Raw genomic sequence first — 18820 nt, 5'->3', positions numbered from 1 at the left:
TAGCCGTAGCCCTAGCCCCAGTCCCAGCCCCAGCCATAGCCGTAGCCCTAGCGCCAGCCCCAGCACTAGCCCCAGACCCATCTCTAGCCCCAGCCCCAGCTCCAGCTCCAGCCCCAACCCTAGCCCCAGCCCTAGCTGCAGCCCCAGCCCTAGCCCCAGTCCCAGCCCCAGTCCTAGCCACAGCCCTAGACCCAGGCCCAGCACTAGTCCCAGTCCCTGCCCCAGTCCCAGCACTAGCCCCAGACCCAGCCCCAGCACTAGCCCCAGACCCAGCCCCAGCACTAGCCCCAGACCCAGCCCTAGCCCCAGCCCCAACCCTAGACCCAGCCCTAGCCACAGCCCTAGCCACAGCCCCAGTCCTAGCCCCAGTCCCAGCCCCACCCCTAGCCGCAGCCCTAGCCCTAGCCCCAGTCCCAGCCCCAGCCCCAGCACTAGCCCCAGACCCAGGCCTAGCCCCATGACCAGGCCCAGCCCCAGCCCTAGCCCCAGTCCCAGCCCCAGCCCTAGAACTAGCGCCAGACAAAACCCTAGCCCCATCTCCAGCCACAGCCCCAGCCATAGCCGTAGCCCTAGCCCCAGTCCCAGCCCCAGCCCTAGCACTAGCCCCAGACCAATCCCTAGCCACACCCCTAGCCATAGCCCTAGCCCCAGTCCCAGCCCCAGCCCTAGCCACAGCCCTAGACCCAGGCCCAGCACTAGCCCCAGACCCAGCCCTAGCCCCAGTCCCAGCCCCAGCCCTAGCCCCAGTCCCAGCCCCAGCCCTAGCACTAGCCCCAGACCAAGCCCTAGCCCCTGCTCCAGCCACAGCTCCAGCCCTAGCCCCAGCCCTAGCCGCAGCCCTAGCCCCAGTCCCAGCCCCAGCCCTAGCACTAGCCCCAGCCCCAACACTAGCCCCAGCCGTACCCCTAGCCCTAGCCCCAGTCCCAGCCCTAGCCGCAGCCCTAGCCTTAGCCCCAGTCCCAGCCTTAGCTGCAGCCCTAGCCGTAGCCCCAGTCCCAGCACCAGGCCCAGCCCCAGCACTAGCCCTAGACCCAGCCCTAACCCCAGTCCTAGACCCAGCCCCAGCCACAGCACTAGCCCCAGACCCAGCGCTAGCCCCAGTCCCAGCCTCAGCCCTAGCTGCAGCCCTAGCCCTAGCCCCAGTCCTAGACCCAGCCGATCCCTAGCCCTAACCCCAGCCCTAGCCCCAGCCCCAGCCCGAGCCCAAGCCCCAGCCCCAGCCCTAGCCCCAGCCCTAGTCGCAGCCCTAGGCCCAGCCCCAGCCCCAGGCCCAACCCTATCCCCATCCCCAGCCCTAGCCCCAGCCCCAGCCCTAGCCCCAGTCCAAGCCCCAGCCCCAGCACTAGCCCCAGACCCAACCCTAGCCCCAGTCCCAGCCCCAGCCCTAGCTGCAGCCCTAGACCTAGCCCCAGTCCCAGCCCCAGCCCTAGAACTAGCCCCAGACCAAGCCCTAGCCCCAGCTCCATCCACAGCCCCAGCCCTAGCCGCAGACCTAGCCATAGCCCTAGCCCCAGTCCCAGCCCCAGCCCCAGCACTAGCCCCAGACTCAGCCACATCCCTAGATGCAGCCCTAGCCCTAGCCCCAGTCCCAGCCACAGCCCCAGCACTAGCCCCAGACCCAGCCCTAGCCCCAGTACAAGCACCAGCCCTAGCCCCAGTCCCAGCCCCAGCCCCAGCCCTGGAACTAGCCCCAGACAAAACCCTAGCCCCAGCTCCAGCCACAGCCCCAGACTCAGCCCTAGCCCCAGGCCCAACGCTAGCCCTAGCCCTAGCCGCAGCCCTAGCCGCAGCCTCTATCCTAGCCCCAGTCCCAGCCCCATCCCCAGCCCCAGCAGTAGCCCCAGACCCAGCCCTAGCCCCAGTCCCAGCCTCAGCCCTAGCTGCAGCCCTAGCCCTAGCCCCAGTCCCAGCCCCAGCCCCAGCACTAGCCCCAGACCCAGCCCTAGCACCAGTCCCAGCCCCAGCCCCAGCCCTAGAACTAGCCCCAGACAAAACCCTAGCCCCAGCTCCAGCCACAGCCCCAGCCATAGCCGTAGCCCTAGCCCCAGTCCCAGCCCCAGCCATAGCCGTAGCCCTAGCCCCAGCCCGAGCACTAGCCCCAGCCCCAGCCCGAGCCCCAGCCGCAGCCCTAGCCCCAGTCCCAGCCCCAGCCCTAGCACTAGCCCCAGCCCCAACACTAGCCCCAGCCGTACCCCTAGCCCTAGCCCTAGCCCCAGTCCCAGCCCCAGCCCGAGCCCCAGCCCCGGCCCGAGCCCAAGCCCCAGCCACAGCCCTAGCCCCAGCCCCAGTCCCAGCCCTAGTCCCAGCCTCAACCCTAGCCCCATCCCCAGCCTCAGCCCCATCCGCAGCCCTAGCCCCAGCCCCAGTACAAGCCCCAGCCCCAGCACTAGCCCCAGACCCAACCCTAGCCCCAGTCCCAGCCCCAGCCCTAGCCCCAGTCCCAGCCCCAGGCCCAGCCCTAGACCCAGCCCTAGCCCCAGCCCCAGGTCCAACCCCAGCCCCATCCCCAGCCCCAGCCACAGCCCTAGCCCCAGCCCCAGTCTAAGCCCCAGCCCCAGCACTAGCCCCAGACCCAACCCTAGCCCCAGTCCCAGCCCCAGCCCTAGCCCCAGTCCTAGCCCCAGCCCCAGCCCTAGTCCCAGCTCCAGCCACAGCCCCAGCCCTAGCCGCAGACCTAGCCATAGCCCTAGCCCCAGTCCCAGCCCCAGCCCCAGCACTAGCCCCAGACCCATCTCTAGCCACAGCCCCAGCTCCAGCCCCAACCCTAGCCCCAGCTGTAGCTGCAGCCCTAGCCCTAGCCCCAGTCCCTGCCCCAGTCCCAGCACTAGTCCCAGTCCCTGTCCCAGTCCCAGCACTAGCCCCAGACCCAGCCCCAGCACTAGCCCCAGACCCAGCCCTAGCCCCAGCCCCAACCCTAGACCCAGCCCTAGCCGCAGCACTAAACAGCCCCAGTCCTAGCCCCAGTCCCAGCCCCACCCCTAGCTGCAGCCCTAGCCCTAGCCCCAGTCCCAGCCCCAGCCCCAGCACTAGCCCCAGACCCAGGCCTAGCCCCAGTACCAGGCCCAGCCCCAGCCCCAGCCCCAGTCCCAGCCCCAGCCCCATCCCTAGAACTAGCGCCAGACAAAACCCTAGCCCCAGCTCCAGCCCCAGCCCCAGCCATAGCCGTAGCCCTAGCCCCAGTCCCAGCCCCATCCATAGCCATAGCCCTAGCCCCAGCCCGAGCACTAGCCCCAGCCCAAGCACTAGCCCCAGACCCAACCCTAGCCCCAGCCCTAGCCGCAGCCCCAGTCCTAGCCCCAGTCCCAGCCACAGCCTCAGCCCTAGCTGCAGCCCTAGCCCTAGCCCCAGTCCCAGTCCCAGCCACAGCCCCAGCACTAGCCCCAGCCCCAGCCCTAGCTGCAGCCCTAGCCCTAGCCCCAGTCCCAGCCACAGCCCCAGCACTAGCCCCAGACCCAGCCCTAGCCCCAGTCCCAGCCCCAGCCCCAGTCCCAGCCACAGCCCTAGCCCCAGCTCCAGCCACAGCCCCAGCCATAGCCGTAGCCCTAGCCCCAGTCCCAGCCCCAGCCATAGCCGTAGCCCTAGCCCCAGCCCCAGCACTAGCCCCAGACCCATCTCTAGCCCCAGCCCCAGCTCCAGCTCCAGCCCCAACCCTAGCCCCAGCCGTAGCTGCAGCCGCAGCCCCAGCCCCAGCACTAGCCCCAGACCCAGCCCTAACCCCAGCCCTAGCCCCAGCCCTAACTGCAGCCCTAGCCCTAGCCCCAGTCCCAGCCCTAGCTGCAGCCCTAGCCTTAGCCCCAGTCCCAGCCCCAGCCCTAGCTGCAGCCCTAGCCCTAGCCCCAGTCCCAGCCCCAGCCCTAGTACTAGCCCCAGACCAATCCCTAGCCCCAGCTCCAGGCACAGCCCCAGCCCTAGCCACAGCCCTAGCCGTAGCCCTAGCCGCAGTCCCAGCCCCAGCCCCAGCTCCAGCACCTTCACTAGCCACAGACGCAGCCCTAGCGCCAGCCCCAGCCCTAGCCCCAGCCCCAACCCTAGCACCATCCCTAGCTGCAGCCCTAGCCGCAGCCGCAGTCCTAGCCCCAGTCCCAGCCCTAGCCCTAGCTGCAGCCCTAGCCATAGCCCCAGTCCCAGCCCCAGTCCCAGCACTAGCCCCAGACCCAGCACTAGCCCCAGTCCCAGCCCCAGCCCCAGCCCCAGTCCCAGCCCCAGCCCCAGCCCTAAAACTAGCCCCAGACAAAACCCTAGCCCCAGCTCCAGCCACAGCCCCAGCCCTAGCCGTAGCCCTAGCCCCAGTCCCAGCCCCAGCCATAGCCGTAGCCCTAGCGCCAGCCCCAGCACTAGCCCCAGACCCATCTCTAGCCCCAGCCCCAGCTCCAGCTCCAGCCCCAACCCTAGCCCCAGCCGTAGCTGCAGCCGCAGCCCCAGCCCCAGTCCCAGCCCCAGTCCTAGCCACAGCCCTAGACCCAGGCCCAGCACTAGTCCCAGTCCCTGCCCCAGTCCCAGCACTAGCCCCAGTCCCAGCCCCAGCCCCAGCCCCAGCCCCAGTCCCAGCCCCAGCCCCAGCCCCAGCCCTAAAACTAGCCCCAGACAAAACCCTAGCCCCAGCTCCAGCCACATCCCAAGCCCTAGCCGTAGCCCTAGCCCCAGTCCCAGCCCCAGCCATAGCCGTAGCCCTAGCGCCAGCCCCAGCACTAGCCCCAGACCCATCTCTAGCCCCAGCCCCAGCTCCAGCTCCAGCCCCAACCCTAGCCCCAGCCCTAGCTGCAGCCCCAGCCCTAGCCCCAGTCCCAGCCCCAGTCCTAGCCACAGCCCTAGACCCAGGCCCAGCACTAGTCCCAGTCCCTGCCCCAGTCCCAGCACTAGCCCCAGACCCAGCCCCAGCACTAGCCCCAGACCCAGCCCCAGCACTAGCCCCAGACCCAGCCCTAGCCCCAGCCCCAACCCTAGACCCAGCCCTAGCCACAGCCCTAGCCACAGCCCCAGTCCTAGCCCCAGTCCCAGCCCCACCCCTAGCCGCAGCCCTAGCCCTAGCCCCAGTCCCAGCCCCAGCCCCAGCACTAGCCCCAGACCCAGGCCTAGCCCCATGACCAGGCCCAGCCCCAGCCCTAGCCCCAGTCCCAGCCCCAGCCCTAGAACTAGCGCCAGACAAAACCCTAGCCCCATCTCCAGCCACAGCCCCAGCCATAGCCGTAGCCCTAGCCCCAGTCCCAGCCCCAGCCCTAGCACTAGCCCCAGACCAATCCCTAGCCACACCCCTAGCCATAGCCCTAGCCCCAGTCCCAGCCCCAGCCCTAGCCACAGCCCTAGACCCAGGCCCAGCACTAGCCCCAGACCCAGCCCTAGCCCCAGTCCCAGCCCCAGCCCTAGCCCCAGTCCCAGCCCCAGCCCTAGCACTAGCCCCAGACCAAGCCCTAGCCCCTGCTCCAGCCACAGCTCCAGCCCTAGCCCCAGCCCTAGCCGCAGCCCTAGCCCCAGTCCCAGCCCCAGCCCTAGCACTAGCCCCAGCCCCAACACTAGCCCCAGCCGTACCCCTAGCCCTAGCCCCAGTCCCAGCCCTAGCCGCAGCCCTAGCCTTAGCCCCAGTCCCAGCCTTAGCTGCAGCCCTAGCCGTAGCCCCAGTCCCAGCACCAGGCCCAGCCCCAGCACTAGCCCTAGACCCAGCCCTAACCCCAGTCCTAGACCCAGCCCCAGCCACAGCACTAGCCCCAGACCCAGCGCTAGCCCCAGTCCCAGCCTCAGCCCTAGCTGCAGCCCTAGCCCTAGCCCCAGTCCTAGACCCAGCCGATCCCTAGCCCTAACCCCAGCCCTAGCCCCAGCCCCAGCCCGAGCCCAAGCCCCAGCCCCAGCCCTAGCCCCAGCCCTAGTCGCAGCCCTAGGCCCAGCCCCAGCCCCAGGCCCAACCCTATCCCCATCCCCAGCCCTAGCCCCAGCCCCAGCCCTAGCCCCAGTCCAAGCCCCAGCCCCAGCACTAGCCCCAGACCCAACCCTAGCCCCAGTCCCAGCCCCAGCCCTAGCTGCAGCCCTAGACCTAGCCCCAGTCCCAGCCCCAGCCCTAGAACTAGCCCCAGACCAAGCCCTAGCCCCAGCTCCATCCACAGCCCCAGCCCTAGCCGCAGACCTAGCCATAGCCCTAGCCCCAGTCCCAGCCCCAGCCCCAGCCCCAGCACTAGCCCCAGACCCATCTCTAGCCCCAGCCCCAGCTCCAGCCCCAACCCTAGCCCCAGCCGTAGCTGCAGCCCTAGCCCTAGCCCCAGTACCTGCCCCATTCCCAGCACTAGTCCCAGTCCCTGCCCCTGTCCCAGCACTAGTCCCAGACCCAGCCCTAGCCCCAGTCCCAGCCCCAGGCCAAGCACTAGCCCCAGCCCCAACACTAGCCCCAGCCGTACCCGTAGCCCTAGCCCCAGGCCCAGCCCCAGCCCTAGCCACAGCCCTAGCCCCAGCCCTAGCCGCAGCCCAACCCTAGCCCCAGTCCCAGCCCCAGCCCCAGGCCTAGCTGCAGCCCTAGCCCTAGCCCCAGTCCCAGCACCAGGTGCAGCCCCAGCACTAGCCCCAGACCCAGCCCTAACCCCAGTCCTAGACCCAGCCCCAGCCCCAGCCCCAGCCCTAACTGCGGCCCTAGCCCTAGCCCCAGTCCCAGCCCCATCCCCAGGCCCAGGCCCGACAGTAGCCCTAGAACCTGCCCTAGCCCCAGTCCTAGACCCAGCCCCAGCCCCAGCTGATCCCTAGCCGTAACCCCAGCCCTAGCCCCAGCCCCAGCCCAAGCCCAAGCCCCAGCCCCAGACCTAGCCCCAGCCCTAGCCCCAGCCCTAGCCCCAGCCCCATGCCCAACCCTAGCCCCATCCCAGCCCCAGCCCCAGACCCAGACCCAACCCTAGCCCCAGTCCCAGCCCCAGCCCTAGCTGCAGCCCTAGACCTAGCCCCAGTCCCATCCCCAGCCCCAGCCCTAGAACTAGCCCCAGACCAAGCCCTAGCCCCAGCTCCAGCCACAGCCCCAGCCCTTGCCGCAGACCTAGCCATAGCCCTAGCCCCAGTCCCAGCCCCAGCCCCAGCCCCAGCACTAGCCCCAGACCCATCTCTAGCCCCAGCCCCAGCTCCAGCCCCAACCCTAGCCCCAGCCGTAGCTGCAGCCCTAGCCCTAGCCCCAGTCCCTGCCCCAGTCCCAGCACTAGTCCCAGTCCCTGCCCCAGTCCCAGCCCTAGCCCCAGTCCCAGCCCCAGGCCTAGCACTAGCCCAAGCCCCAACACTAGCACCAGCCGTACACGTAGCCCTAGCTGCAGCCCTAGCCTTAGCCCCAGCACTAGCCCCAGCCCTAGCCGCAGCCCTAGCCGCAGCCCCAGCCCTAGCCCCAGGCCCAGGCCCAGCCCTAGCCACAGCCCTAGCCCCAGTCCCAGCCCCAGCACTAGCCCCAGACCCAGCCCTAGCCCCAGCCCCAACCCTAGCCCCATCCCTAGCCGCAGCCCTAGCCACAGCGGCAGTCCTAGCCCCAGTCCCAGCCCTAGCCCTAGCCCTAGCTGCAGCCCTAGCCATAGCCCCAGTCCCAGCCCCAGCACTAGCCCCAGACCCAGCCCTAGCCCCAGTCCCAGCCCCAGCCCCAGCCCCAGCCCCAGCCCCAGCCCCAGCCCTAGCCCCAGCTCCAGCCACAGCCCCAGCCATAGCCGTAGCCCTAGCCCCAGTCCCAGCCCCAGCCATAGCCGTAGCCCTAGCCCCAGTCCCAGCACTAGCCCCAGACCCATCTCTAGCCCCAGCCCCAGCTCCAGCTCCAGCCCCAACCCTAGCCCCAGCCGTAGCCGCAGCCGCAGCCCCAGCCCCAGCACTAGCCCCAGACCCAGCCCTAACCCCAGCCCTAGCCCCAGCCCTAACTGCAGCCCTAGCCCTAGCCCCAGTCCCAGCCCTAGCTGCAGCCCTAGCCTTAGCCCCAGTCCCAGCCCCAGCCCTAGCTGCAGCCCTAGACCTAGCCCCAGTCCCAGCCCCAGCCCTAGCACTAGCCCCAGACCAATCCCTAGCCACAGCCCTAGCCATAGCCCTAGCCGCAGTCCCAGCCCCAGCCCTAGCACTAGCCCCAGACCAATCCCTAGCCACAGCCCTAGCCCTAGCCCTAGCCCCAGTCCCAGCCCCAGCCCTACCACTAGCCCCAGACCAATCCCTAGCCACAGCCCTAGCCATAGCCCTAGCCCCAGTCCCAGCCCCAGCCCTAGCCACAGCCCTAGACCCAGGCCCAGCACTAGCCCCAGACCCAGCCCTAGCCCCAGTCCCAGCCACAGCCCTAGCCACAGCCCTAGCCCCAGTCCCAGCCCCAGCCCTAGCACTAGCCCCAGACCAAGCCCTAGCCCCTGCTCCAGCCACAGCTCCAGCCCTAGCCACAGCCCTAGCCGTAGCCCTAGCCACAGACCCAGTCCCAGCACTAGACCCAGACCCATCTCTAGCCCCAGCCCCAGCCCCAGCCCCAACCCTAGCCCCAGCCGTAGATGCAGCCCTAGCCCTAGCCCCAGTCCCAGCCCTAGCTGCAGCCCTAGCCCTAGCACCAGTCCCAGCCCCAGCTCCAGCAGTAGCCCCAGCCCCAGCCCTAGCCCCAGCCCCAGCCCCAGCCGCAGATCCATCCCCAGTCCCAGCCCCAGCCCTAGCCCCAGTCCCAGCCCCAGCCCTAGAACTAGCCCCAAACCAAGCACTAGCCCCAGCTCCAGCCCCAGGCCTAGCCGCAGCCCTAGCCGTAGCCCTAGCCCCAGTCCCAGCCTCAGCCCCAGCACTAGCCCCAGACCCATCTCTAGCCCCATCCCCAGCTTCAGCCCCAACCCTAGCCCCAGCCGTAGCTGCAGCCCTAGCCCTAGCCCCATTCCCTGCCCCAGCCACAGCCCCAGCACTAGCCCCAGACCCATCTCTAGCCCAAGCCCCAGCCCCAGCCCCAACCCTAGCCCCAGCCCCAGGCGCAACCCTAGCCCCAACCCTAGCCCCAGCCGTAGCCATAGCCCTAGCCCCAGTCCCAGCCCCAGCCCCAGTCCCAGCCCTAGCCGCAGCCCTAACCCTAGCCCCAGTCCCAGCCCCAGCCCCAGGCCTAGCTGCAGCCCTAGCCCTAGCCCTAGCCCCAGTCCTAGCCCTAGCCCCAGTCCCAGCACCAGGCGCAGCCCCAGCACTAGCCCCAGACCCAGCCCTAACCCCAATCCTAGACCCAGCCCCAGCCCCAGCCCTAACTGCAGCCCTAGCCCTAGCCCCAGTACCAGCCCCATCCCCAAGCCCAGGCCCGACAGTAGCCCTAGACCCAGCACTAGCCCCAGTCCTAGACCCAGCCCCAGCCCCAGCTGATCCCTAGCCCTAACCCCAGCCCTAGCCCCAGCCCCAGCCCGAGCCCAAGCCCCAGCCCGAGCCCAAGCCCCAGCCACAGCCCTAGCCCCAGCCCCAGTCCCAGCCCTAGTCCCAGCCTCAACCCTAGCCCCATCCCCAGCCTCAGCCCCATCCGCAGCCCTAGCCCCAGCCCCAGTACAAGCCCCAGCCCCAGCACTAGCCCCAGACCCAACCCTAGCCCCAGTCCCAGCCCCAGCCCTAGCCCCAGTCCCAGCCCCAGCCCTAGTCCCAGCTCCAGCCACAGCCCCAGCCCTAGCCGCAGTCCTAGCCATAGCCCTAGCCCCAGTCCCAGCCCCAGCCCCAGCACTAGCCCCAGACCCATCTCTAGCCCCAGCCCCAGCTCCAGCCCCAACCCTAGCCCCAGCTGTAGCTGCAGCCCTAGCCCTAGCCCCATTCCCTGCCCCAGTCCCAGCACTAGTCCAAGTCCCTGCCCCATTCCCAGCACTAGCCCCAGACCCAGCCCCAGCACTAGCCCCAGACCCAGCCCTAGCCCCAGCCCCAACCCTAGACCCAGCCCTAGCCGCAGCCCTAGCCACAGCCCCAGTCCTAGCCCCAGTCCCAGCCCCACCCCTAGCTGCAGCCCTAGCCCTAGCCCCAGTCCCAGCCCCAGCCCCAGCACTAGCCCCAGACCCAGGCCTAGCCCCAGGACCAGGCCCAGCCCCAGCCCCAGCCCCAGTACCAGCCCCAGCCCCAGCCCTAGAACTAGCGCCAGACAAAACCCTAGCCCCAGCTCCAGCCCCAGCCCCAGCCATAGCCGTAGCCCTAGCCCCAGTCCCAGACCCATCCATAGCCGTAGCCCTAGCCCCAGCCCGAGCACTAGCCCCAGCCCAAGCACTAGCCCCAGACCCAAACCTAGCCCCAGCCCTAGCCGCAGCCCCAGTCCTAGCCCCAGTCCCAGCCACAGCCCCAGCCCTAGCTGCAGCCCTAGCCCTAGCCCCAGTCCCAGTCCCAGCCCCAGCCCCAGCACTAGCCCCAGCCCCAGCCCCAGCCCTAGCTGCAGCCCTAGCCCTAGCCCCAGTCACAGCCACAGCCCCAGCACTAGCCCCAGACCCAGCCCTAGCCCCAGTACCAGCCCCAGTCCTAGACCCAGCCCCAGCCCCAGCCCCAGCCCTAACTGCAGCCCTAGCCCTAGCCCCAGTCCCAGCCCCATCCCCAGGCCCAGGCCCGACATTAGCCCTAGAACCTGCCCTAGCCCCAGTCCTAGACCCAGCCCCAGACCCAGCTGATCCCTAGCCGTAACCCCAGCCCTAGCCCCAGCGCCAGCCCGAGCCCAAGCCCCAGCCCCAGCCCTAGCCCCAGCCCCTTGCCCAACCCTAGCACCATTCCCAGCCCCAGACCCAACCCTAGCCCCAGCCCCAGCCCCTTATGCTGATCCTATAGAGGCCCTTGCGATCCTCCTAGGCCTTCCCCTGACAATGTGGTAACTAAGACCTTGACACTATTTCTAACTAAGGCCCCAGGTCCAGCCCCAGCCGCAGCCCCAGACCCTGATGCTGATCCTATTGAGGCCTTTATGCTCCTCCTAGGCTTTGCCCAGACACAGTCCTTAAGTAAGGCCTTGACCCTATACCTAAATAAGGCCCTAGCCCTAAATCTAGCCCCAGCCCCAGCCCTAACCGCAGCCCTAGCCCTAGCCCTAGCCCCAGTCCCAGCCCCAGCCCCAGCCCCAGCACTAGCCCCAGACCCAGCCCTAGCCCCAGCCCCAACCCTAGCCCCATCCCTAGCCGCAGCCCTAGCCGCAGCCGCAGTCCTTGTCCCAGTCCCAGCCCTAGCCCTAGCCCTAGCCGCAGCCCTAGCCATAGCCCGAGTCCCAGCCCCAGCACTAGCCCCAGACACAGCCCTAGCCCCAGTCCCAGCCCCAGCCCCAGTCCCAGCCCCAGGCCTAGCCCCAGCTCCAGCCACAGCACCAGCCATAGCCGTAGCCCTAGCCCCAGTCCCAGCCCCAGCCATAGCCGTAGCCCTAGCCCCAGCCCCAGCACTAGCCCCAGACCCATCTCTAGCCCCAGCCCCAGCTCCAGCTCCAGCCCCAACCCTAGCCCCAGCCGTAGCCGCAGCCGCAGCCCCAGCCCCAGCACTAGCCCCAGACCCAGCCCTAACGCCAGCCCTAGCCCCAGCCCTAACTGCAGCCCTAGCCCTAGCCCCAGTCCCAGCCCTAGCTGCAGCCCTAGCCTTAGCCCCAGTCCCAGCCCCAGCCCTAGCTGCAGCCCTAGACCTAGCCCCAGTCCCAGCCCCAGCCCTAGCACTAGCCCCAGACCAATCCCTAGCCACAGCCCTAGCCATAGCCCTAGCCCCAGTCCCAGCCCCAGCCCTAGCCACAGCCCTAGACCCAGGCCCAGCTCTAGCCCCAGACCCAGCCCTAGCCCCAGTCCCAGCCCCAGCCCTAGCCACAGCCCTAGCCCCAGTCCCAGCCCCAGCCCTAGCACTAGCCCCAGACCAAGCCCTAGCCCCTGCTCCAGCCACAGCTCCAGCCCTAGCCACAGCCCTAGCCGTAGCCCTAGCCACAGCCCCAACCCCAGCACTAGACCCAGACCCATCTCTAGCCCCAGCCCCAGCCCCAGCTGATCCCTAGCCCTAACCCCAGCCCTAGCCCCAGCCCCACCCCGAGCCCAAGCCCCAGCCCGAGCCCAAGCCCCAGCCACAGCCCTAGCCCCAGCCCCAGTCCCAGCCCTAGTCCCAGCCTCAACCCTAGCCCCATCCCCAGCCTCAGCCCCATCCGCAGCCCTAGCCCCAGCCACAGTACAAGCCCCAGCCCCAGCACTAGCCCCAGACCCAACCCTAGCCCCAGTCCCAGCCCCAGCCCTAGCCCCAGTCCCAGCCCCAGCCCCAGCCCTAGTCCCAGCTCCAGCCACAGCCCCAGCCCTAGCCGCAGACCTAGCCATAGCCCTAGCCCCAGTCCCAGCCCCAGCCCCAGCACTAGCCCCAGACCCATCTCTAGCCCCAGCCCCAGCTCCAGCCCCAACCCTAGCCCCAGCTGTAGCTGCAGCCCTAGCCCTAGCCCCAGTCCCTGCCCCAGTCCCAGCACTAGTCCCAGTCCCTGCCCCAGTCCCAGCACTAGCCCCAGACCCAGCCCCAGCACTAGCCCCAGACCCAGCCCTAGCCCCAGCCCCAACCCTAGACCCAGCCCTAGCCGCAGCCCTAGCCACAGCCCCAGTCCTAGCCCCAGTCCCAGCCCCACCCCTAGCTGCAGCCCTAGCCCTAGCCCCAGTCCCAGCCCCAGCCCCAGCACTAGCCCCAGACACAGCCCTAGCCCCAGTCCCAGCCCCAGCCCCAGCCCCAGCCCTAGAACTAGCCCCAGACAAAACCCTAGCCCCAGCTCCAGCCACAGCCCCAGCCATAGCCGTAGCCCTAGCCCCAGTCCCAGCCCCAGCCATAGCCGTAGCCCTAGCCCCAGCCCCAGCACTAGCCCCAGACCCATCTCTAGCCCCAGCCCCAGCTCCAACTCCAGCCCCAACCCTAGCCCCAGCCGTAGCTGCAGCCGCAGCCCCAGCCCCAGCACTAGCCCCAGACCCAGCCCTAACCCCAGCCCTAGCCCCAGCCCTAACTGCAGCCCTAGCCCTAGCCCCAGTCCCAGCCCCAGCCCCAGCACTAGCCCCAGACCCAGGCCTAGCCCCATGACCAGGCCCAGCCCCAGCCCTAGAACTAGCCCCAGACAAAACCCTAGCCCCAGCTCCAGCCACAGCCCCAGCCATAGCCGTAGCCCTAGCCCCAGTCCCAGCCCCATCCATAGCCGTAGCCCTAGCCCCAGCCCGAGCACTAGCCCCAGCCCAAGCACTAGCCCCAGACCCAACCCTAGCCCCAGCCCTAGCCGCAGCCCCAGTCCTAGCCCCAGTCCCAGCCACAGCCCCAGCCCTAGCTGCAGCCCTAGCCCTAGCCCCAGTCCCAGTCCCAGCCCCAGCCCCAGCACTAGCCCCAGATCCAGCCCCAGCCCTAGCTGCAGCCCTAGCCCTAGCCCCAGTCCCAGCCACAGCCCCAGCACTAGCTCCAGACCCAGCCCTAGCCCCAGTACCAGCCCCAGCCCTAGCCCCAGTCCCAGCCCCAGCCCCAGCCCCAGCCCTAGAACTAGCCCCAGACAAAACCCTAGCCCCAGCTCCAGCCACAGCCCCAGCCATAGCCGTAGCCCTAGCCCCAGTCCCAGCCCCAGCCATAGCCGTAGCCCTAGCCCCAGCCCGAGCACTAGCCCTAGCCCCAGCCCTAGCCGCAGCCCTAGCCCCAGTCCCAGCCCCAGCCCTAGCACTAGCCCCAGCCCCAACACTAGCCCCAGCCGTACCCCTAGCCCTAGCCCTAGCCCCAGTCCCAGCCCTAGCCGCAGCCCTAGCCTTAGCCCCAGTCCCAGCCCTAGCTGCAGCCCTAGCCGTAGCCCCAGGCCCAGCCCCAGCACTAGCCCTAGACCCAGCCCTAACCCCAGTCCTAGACCCAGCCCCAGCCCCAGCCCAAGCCCTAGCCCTAACGCCAGCCCTGGCCCCAGCCCTAGAACTAGCCCCAGACAAAACCCTAGCCCCAGCTCCAGCCACAGCCCCAGCCATAGCCGTAGACCTAGCCCCAGTCCCAGCCCCATCCATAGCCGTAGCCCTAGCCCCAGCCCGAGCACTAGCCCCAGCCCCAGCACTAGCCCCAGACCCAGCCCTAGCCCCAGCCCCAACCCTAGCCCTAGCCCTAGCCGCAGCCCTAGCCGCAGCCCCAGTCCTAGCCCCAGTCCCAGCCCCAGCCCCAGCCCTAGCTGCAGCCCTAGCCCTAGCCCCAGTCCCAGCCCCATCCCCAGCACGAGCAGTAGCCCCAGACCCAGCCCTAGCCCCAGTCCCAGCCTCAGCCCTAGCTGCAGCCCTAGCCCTAGCCCTAGTCCCAGCCCCAGCCCCAACAGGAGCCCCAGACCCAGCCCTAGCCCCAGTCCCAGCCCCAGACCCAGCCCTAGAACTAGCCCCAGACAAAACCCTAGCCCCAGCTCCAGCCACGGCCCCAGCCATAGCTGTAGCCCTAGCCCCAGTCCCAGCCCCAGCCATAGCCGTAGCCCTAGCCCCAGCCCGAGCACTAGCCCTAGCCCCAGCCCTAGCCGCAGCCCTAGCCCCAGTCCCAGCCCCAGACAAAACCCTAGCCCCAGCTCCAGCCACGGCCCCAGCCATAGCTGTAGCCCTAGCCCCAGTCCCAGCCCCAGCCATAGCCGTAGCCCTAGCCCCAGCCCGAGCACTAGCCCTAGCCCCAGCCCTAGCCGCAGCCCTAGCCCCAGTCCCAGCCCCAGCCCTAGCACTAGCCCCAGCCCCAACACTAGCCCCAGCCGTACCCCTAGCCCTAGCCCCAGTCCCAGCCCTAGCCGCAGCCCTAGCCTTAGCCCCACTCCCAGCCCTAGCTGCAGCCCTAGCCATAGCCCCAGTCCCAGCACCAGGCCCAGCCCCAGCACTAGCCCTAGACCCAGCCCTAACCCCAGTCCTAGACCCAGCCCCAGCCCCAGCCCAAGCCCTAGCCCTAACACCAGCCCTGGCCCCAGCCCTAGAACTAGCCCCAGACAAAACCCTAGCCCCAGCTCCAGCCACAGCCCCAGCCATAGCCGTAGACCTAGACCCAGTCCCAGCCCCATCCATAGCCGTAGCCCTAGCCCCAGCCCGAGCACTAGCCCCAGCCCCAGCACTAGCCCCAGACCCAGCGCTAGCCCCAGTCCCAGCCTCAGCCCTAGCTGCAGCCCTAGCCCTAGCCCCAGTCCTAGACCCAGCCGATCCCTAGCCCTAACCCCAGCCCTAGCCCCAGCCCCAGCCCGAGCCCAAGCCCCAGCCCCAGCCCTAGCCCCAGCCCTAGTCGCAGCCCTAGGCCCAGCCCCAGCCCCAGGCCCAACCCTATCCCCATCCCCAGCCCTAGCCCCAGCCCCAGCCCTAGCCCCAGTCCAAGCCCCAGCCCCAGCACTAGCCCCAGACCCAACCCTAGCCCCAGTCCCAGCCCCAGTCCTAGCCGCAGCCCTAGACCTAGCCCCAGTCCCAGCCCCAGCCCTAGAACTAGCCCCAGACCAAGCCCTAGCCCCAGCTCCAGCCACAGCCCCAGCCCTAGCCGCAGACCTAGCCATAGCCCTAGCACCAGTCCCAGCCCCAGCCCCAGCCCCAGCACTAGCCCCAGACCCATCTCTAGCCCCAGCCCCAGCTCCAGCCCCAACCCTAGCCCCAGCCGTAGCTGCAGCCCTAGCCCTAGCCCCAGTCCCTGCCCCAGTCCCAGCACTAGTCCCAGTCCCTGCCCCTGTCCCAGCACTAGTCCCAGACCCAGCCCTAGCCCCAGTCCCAGCCCCAGGCCTAGCACTAGCCCCAGCCCCAACACTAGCCCCAGCCGTACCCGTAGCCCTAGCCCCAGTCCCAGCCCTAGCTGCAGCCCTAGCCTTAGTCCCAGCACTAGCCCCAGCCCTAGCCGCAGCCCTAGCCGCAGCCCCAGCCCTAGCCCCAGGCCCAGCCCCAGCCCTAGCCACAGCCCTAGCCCCAGCCCTAGCCGCAGCCCAACCCTAGCCCCAGTCCCAGCCCCAGCCCCAGGCCTAGCTGCAGCCCTAGCCCTAGCCCCAGTCCCAGCACCAGGTGCAGCCCCAGCACTAGCCCCAGACCCAGGCCTAACCCCAGTCCTAGACCCAGCCCCAGCCCCAGCCCTAACTGCAGCCCTAGCCCTAGCCCCAGTCCCAGCCCCATCCCCAGGCCCAGGCCCGACAGTAGCCCTAGAACCTGCCCTAGCCCCAGTCCTAGACCCAGCCCCAGCCCCAGCTGATCCCTAGCCGTAACCCCAGCCCTAGCCCCAGCCCCAGCCCGAGCCCAAGCCCCAGCCCCAGCCCTAGCCCCAGCCCCATGCCCAACCCTAGCCCCATCCCCAGCCCCAGACCCAACCCTAGCCCCAGCCCCAGCCCCTTATGCTGATCCTATAGAGGCCCTTGCGATCCTCCTAGGCCTTCCCCTGACAATGTGGTAACTAAGACCTTGACACTATTTCTAACTAAGGCCCCAGGTCCAGCCCCAGCCGCAGCCCCAGACCCTGATGCTGATCCTATTGAGGCCTTTATGCTCCTCCTAGGCTTTGCCCAGACACAGTCCTTAAGTAAGGCCTTGACCCTATACCTAAATAAGGCCCAAGCCCTAAATCTAGCCCCAGCCCCAGCCCTAACCGCAGCCCTAGCCCTAGCCCTAGCCCCAGTCCCAGCCCCAGCCCCAGCCCCAGCACTAGCCCCAGACCCAGCCCTAGCCCCAGCCCCAAACCTAGCCCCATCCCTAGCCGCAGCCCAAGCCGCAGCCGCAGTCCTTCTCCCAGTCCCAGCCCTAGCACTAGCCCTAGCCGCAGCCCTAGCCATAGCCCGAGTCCCAGCCCCAGCACTAGCCCCAGACACAGCCCTAGCCCCAGTCCCAGCCCCAGCCCCAGTCCCAGCCCCAGCCCTAGCCCCAGCTCCAGCCACAGCCCCAGCCATAGCCGTAGCCCTAGCCCCAGTCCCAGCCCCAGCCATAGCCGTAGCCCTAGCCCCAGCCCCAGCACTAGCCCCAGACCCATCTCTAGCCCCAGCCCCAGCTCCAGCTCCAGCCCCAACCCTAGCCCCAGCCGTAGCTGCAGCCGCAGCCCCAGCCCCAGCACTAGCCCCAGACCCAGCCCTAACCCCAGCCCTAGCCCCAGCCCTAACTGCAGCCCTAGCCCTAGCCCCAGTCCCAGCCCTAGCTGCAGCCCTAGCCTTAGCCCCAGTCCCAGCACCAGCCCTAGCTGCAGCCCTAGCCCTAGCACCAGTCCCAGCCCCAGCCCTAGCACTAGCCCCAGACCAATCCCTAGCCCCAGCTCCAGGCACAGCCCCAGCCCTAGCCACAGCCCTAGCCGTAGCCCTAGCCGCAGTCCCAGCCCCATCCCCAGCTCCAGCACCTTCACTAGCCACAGACGCAGCCCTAGCGCCAGCCCCAGCCCTAGCCCCAGCCCCAACCCTAGCACCATCCCTAGCTGCAGCCCTAGCCGCAGCCGCAGTCCTAGCCCCAGTCCCAGCCCTAGCCCTAGCTGCAGCCCTAGCCATAGCCCCAGTCCCAGCCCCAGTCCCAGCACTAGCCCCAGACCCAGCACTAGCCCCAGTCCCAGCCCCAGCCCCAGCCCTAGCCCCAGTCCCAGCCCCAGCCCCAGCCCTAAAACTAGCCCCAGACAAAACCCTAGCCCCAGCTCCAGCCACAGCCCCAGCCCTAGCCGTAGCCCTAGCCCCAGTCCCAGCCCCAGCCATAGCCGTAGCCCTAGCACCAGCCCCAGCACTAGCCCCAGACCCATCTCTAGCCCCAGCCCCAGCCCCAGCTCCAGCCCCAACCCTAGCCCCAGCCGTAGCTGCAGCCGCAGCCCCAGCCCCAGCACTAGCCCCAGACCCAGCCCTAACCCCAGCCCTAGCCCCAGCCCTAACTGCAGCCCTAGCCCTATCCCCAGTCCCAGCCCTAGCTGCAGCCCTAGCCTTAGCCCCAGTCCCAGCACCAGCCCTAGCTGCAGCCCTAGCCCTAGCCGCAGTCCCAGCCCCAGCCCTAGCACTAGCCCCAGACCAATCCCTAGCCCCAGCTCCAGGCACAGCCCCAGCCCTAGCCGTAGCCCTAGCCGCAGTCCCAGCCCCAGCCCCAGCTCCAGCACCTTCACTAGCCACAGATGCAGCCCTAGCGCCAGCCCCAGCCCTAACCCTAGCCCGAGCACGAGCCCCAGCCCTAGCCACAGCCCTAGACCCAGTCCCAGCCCCAGCACTAGCCCCAGACCCAGCACTAGCCCCAGCCCTAGCCCCAGCTCTAGCTGCAGCCCCAGCCCTAGCCCCAGTCCCAGCCCCAGTCCTAGCCACAGCCCTAGACCCAGGCCCAGCACTAGTCCCAGTCCATGCCCCAGTCCCAGCACTAGCCCCAGACCCAGCCCCAGCACTAGCCCCAGACCCAGCCCTAGCCCCAGCCCCAACCCTAGACCCAGCCCTAGCCGCAGCCCTAGCCACAGCCCCAGTCCTAGCCCCAGTCCCAGCCCCACCCCTAGCTGCAGCCCTAGCCCTAGCCCCAGTCCCAGCCCCAGCCCCAGCACTAGCCCCAGACCCAGGCCTAGCCCCATGACCAGGCCCAGCCCCAGCCCTAGCCCCAGTCCCAGCCCCAGCCCTAGAACTAGCCCCAGACAAAACCGTAGCCCCATCTCCAGCCCCAGCCCCAGCCATAGCCGTAGCCCTAGCCCCAGTCCCAGCCCCATCCATAGCCGTAGCCCTAGCCCCAGCCCGAGCACTAGCCCCAGCCCAAGCACTAGCCCCAGACCCAACCCTAGCCCCAGCCCTAGCCGCAGCCCCAGTCCTAGCCCCAGTCCCAGCCACAGCCCCAGCCCTAGCTACAGCTCTAGCCCTAGCCCCAGTCCCAGTCCCAGCCCCAGCCCCAGCACTAGCCCCAGATCCAGCCCCAGCCCTAGCTGCAGCCCTAGCCCTAGCCCCAGTCCCAGCCACAGCCCCAGCACTAGCTCCAGACCCAGCCCTAGCCCCAGTACCAGCCCCAGCCCTAGCCCCAGTCCCAGCCCCAGCCCC

Source organism: Mesoplodon densirostris, chromosome 10, assembly GCF_025265405.1.
Source record: "Mesoplodon densirostris isolate mMesDen1 chromosome 10, mMesDen1 primary haplotype, whole genome shotgun sequence".
Classification (NCBI taxonomy): domain Eukaryota; kingdom Metazoa; phylum Chordata; class Mammalia; order Artiodactyla; family Ziphiidae; genus Mesoplodon; species Mesoplodon densirostris.
Note: the sequence above shows the minus strand (reverse complement) of the source record.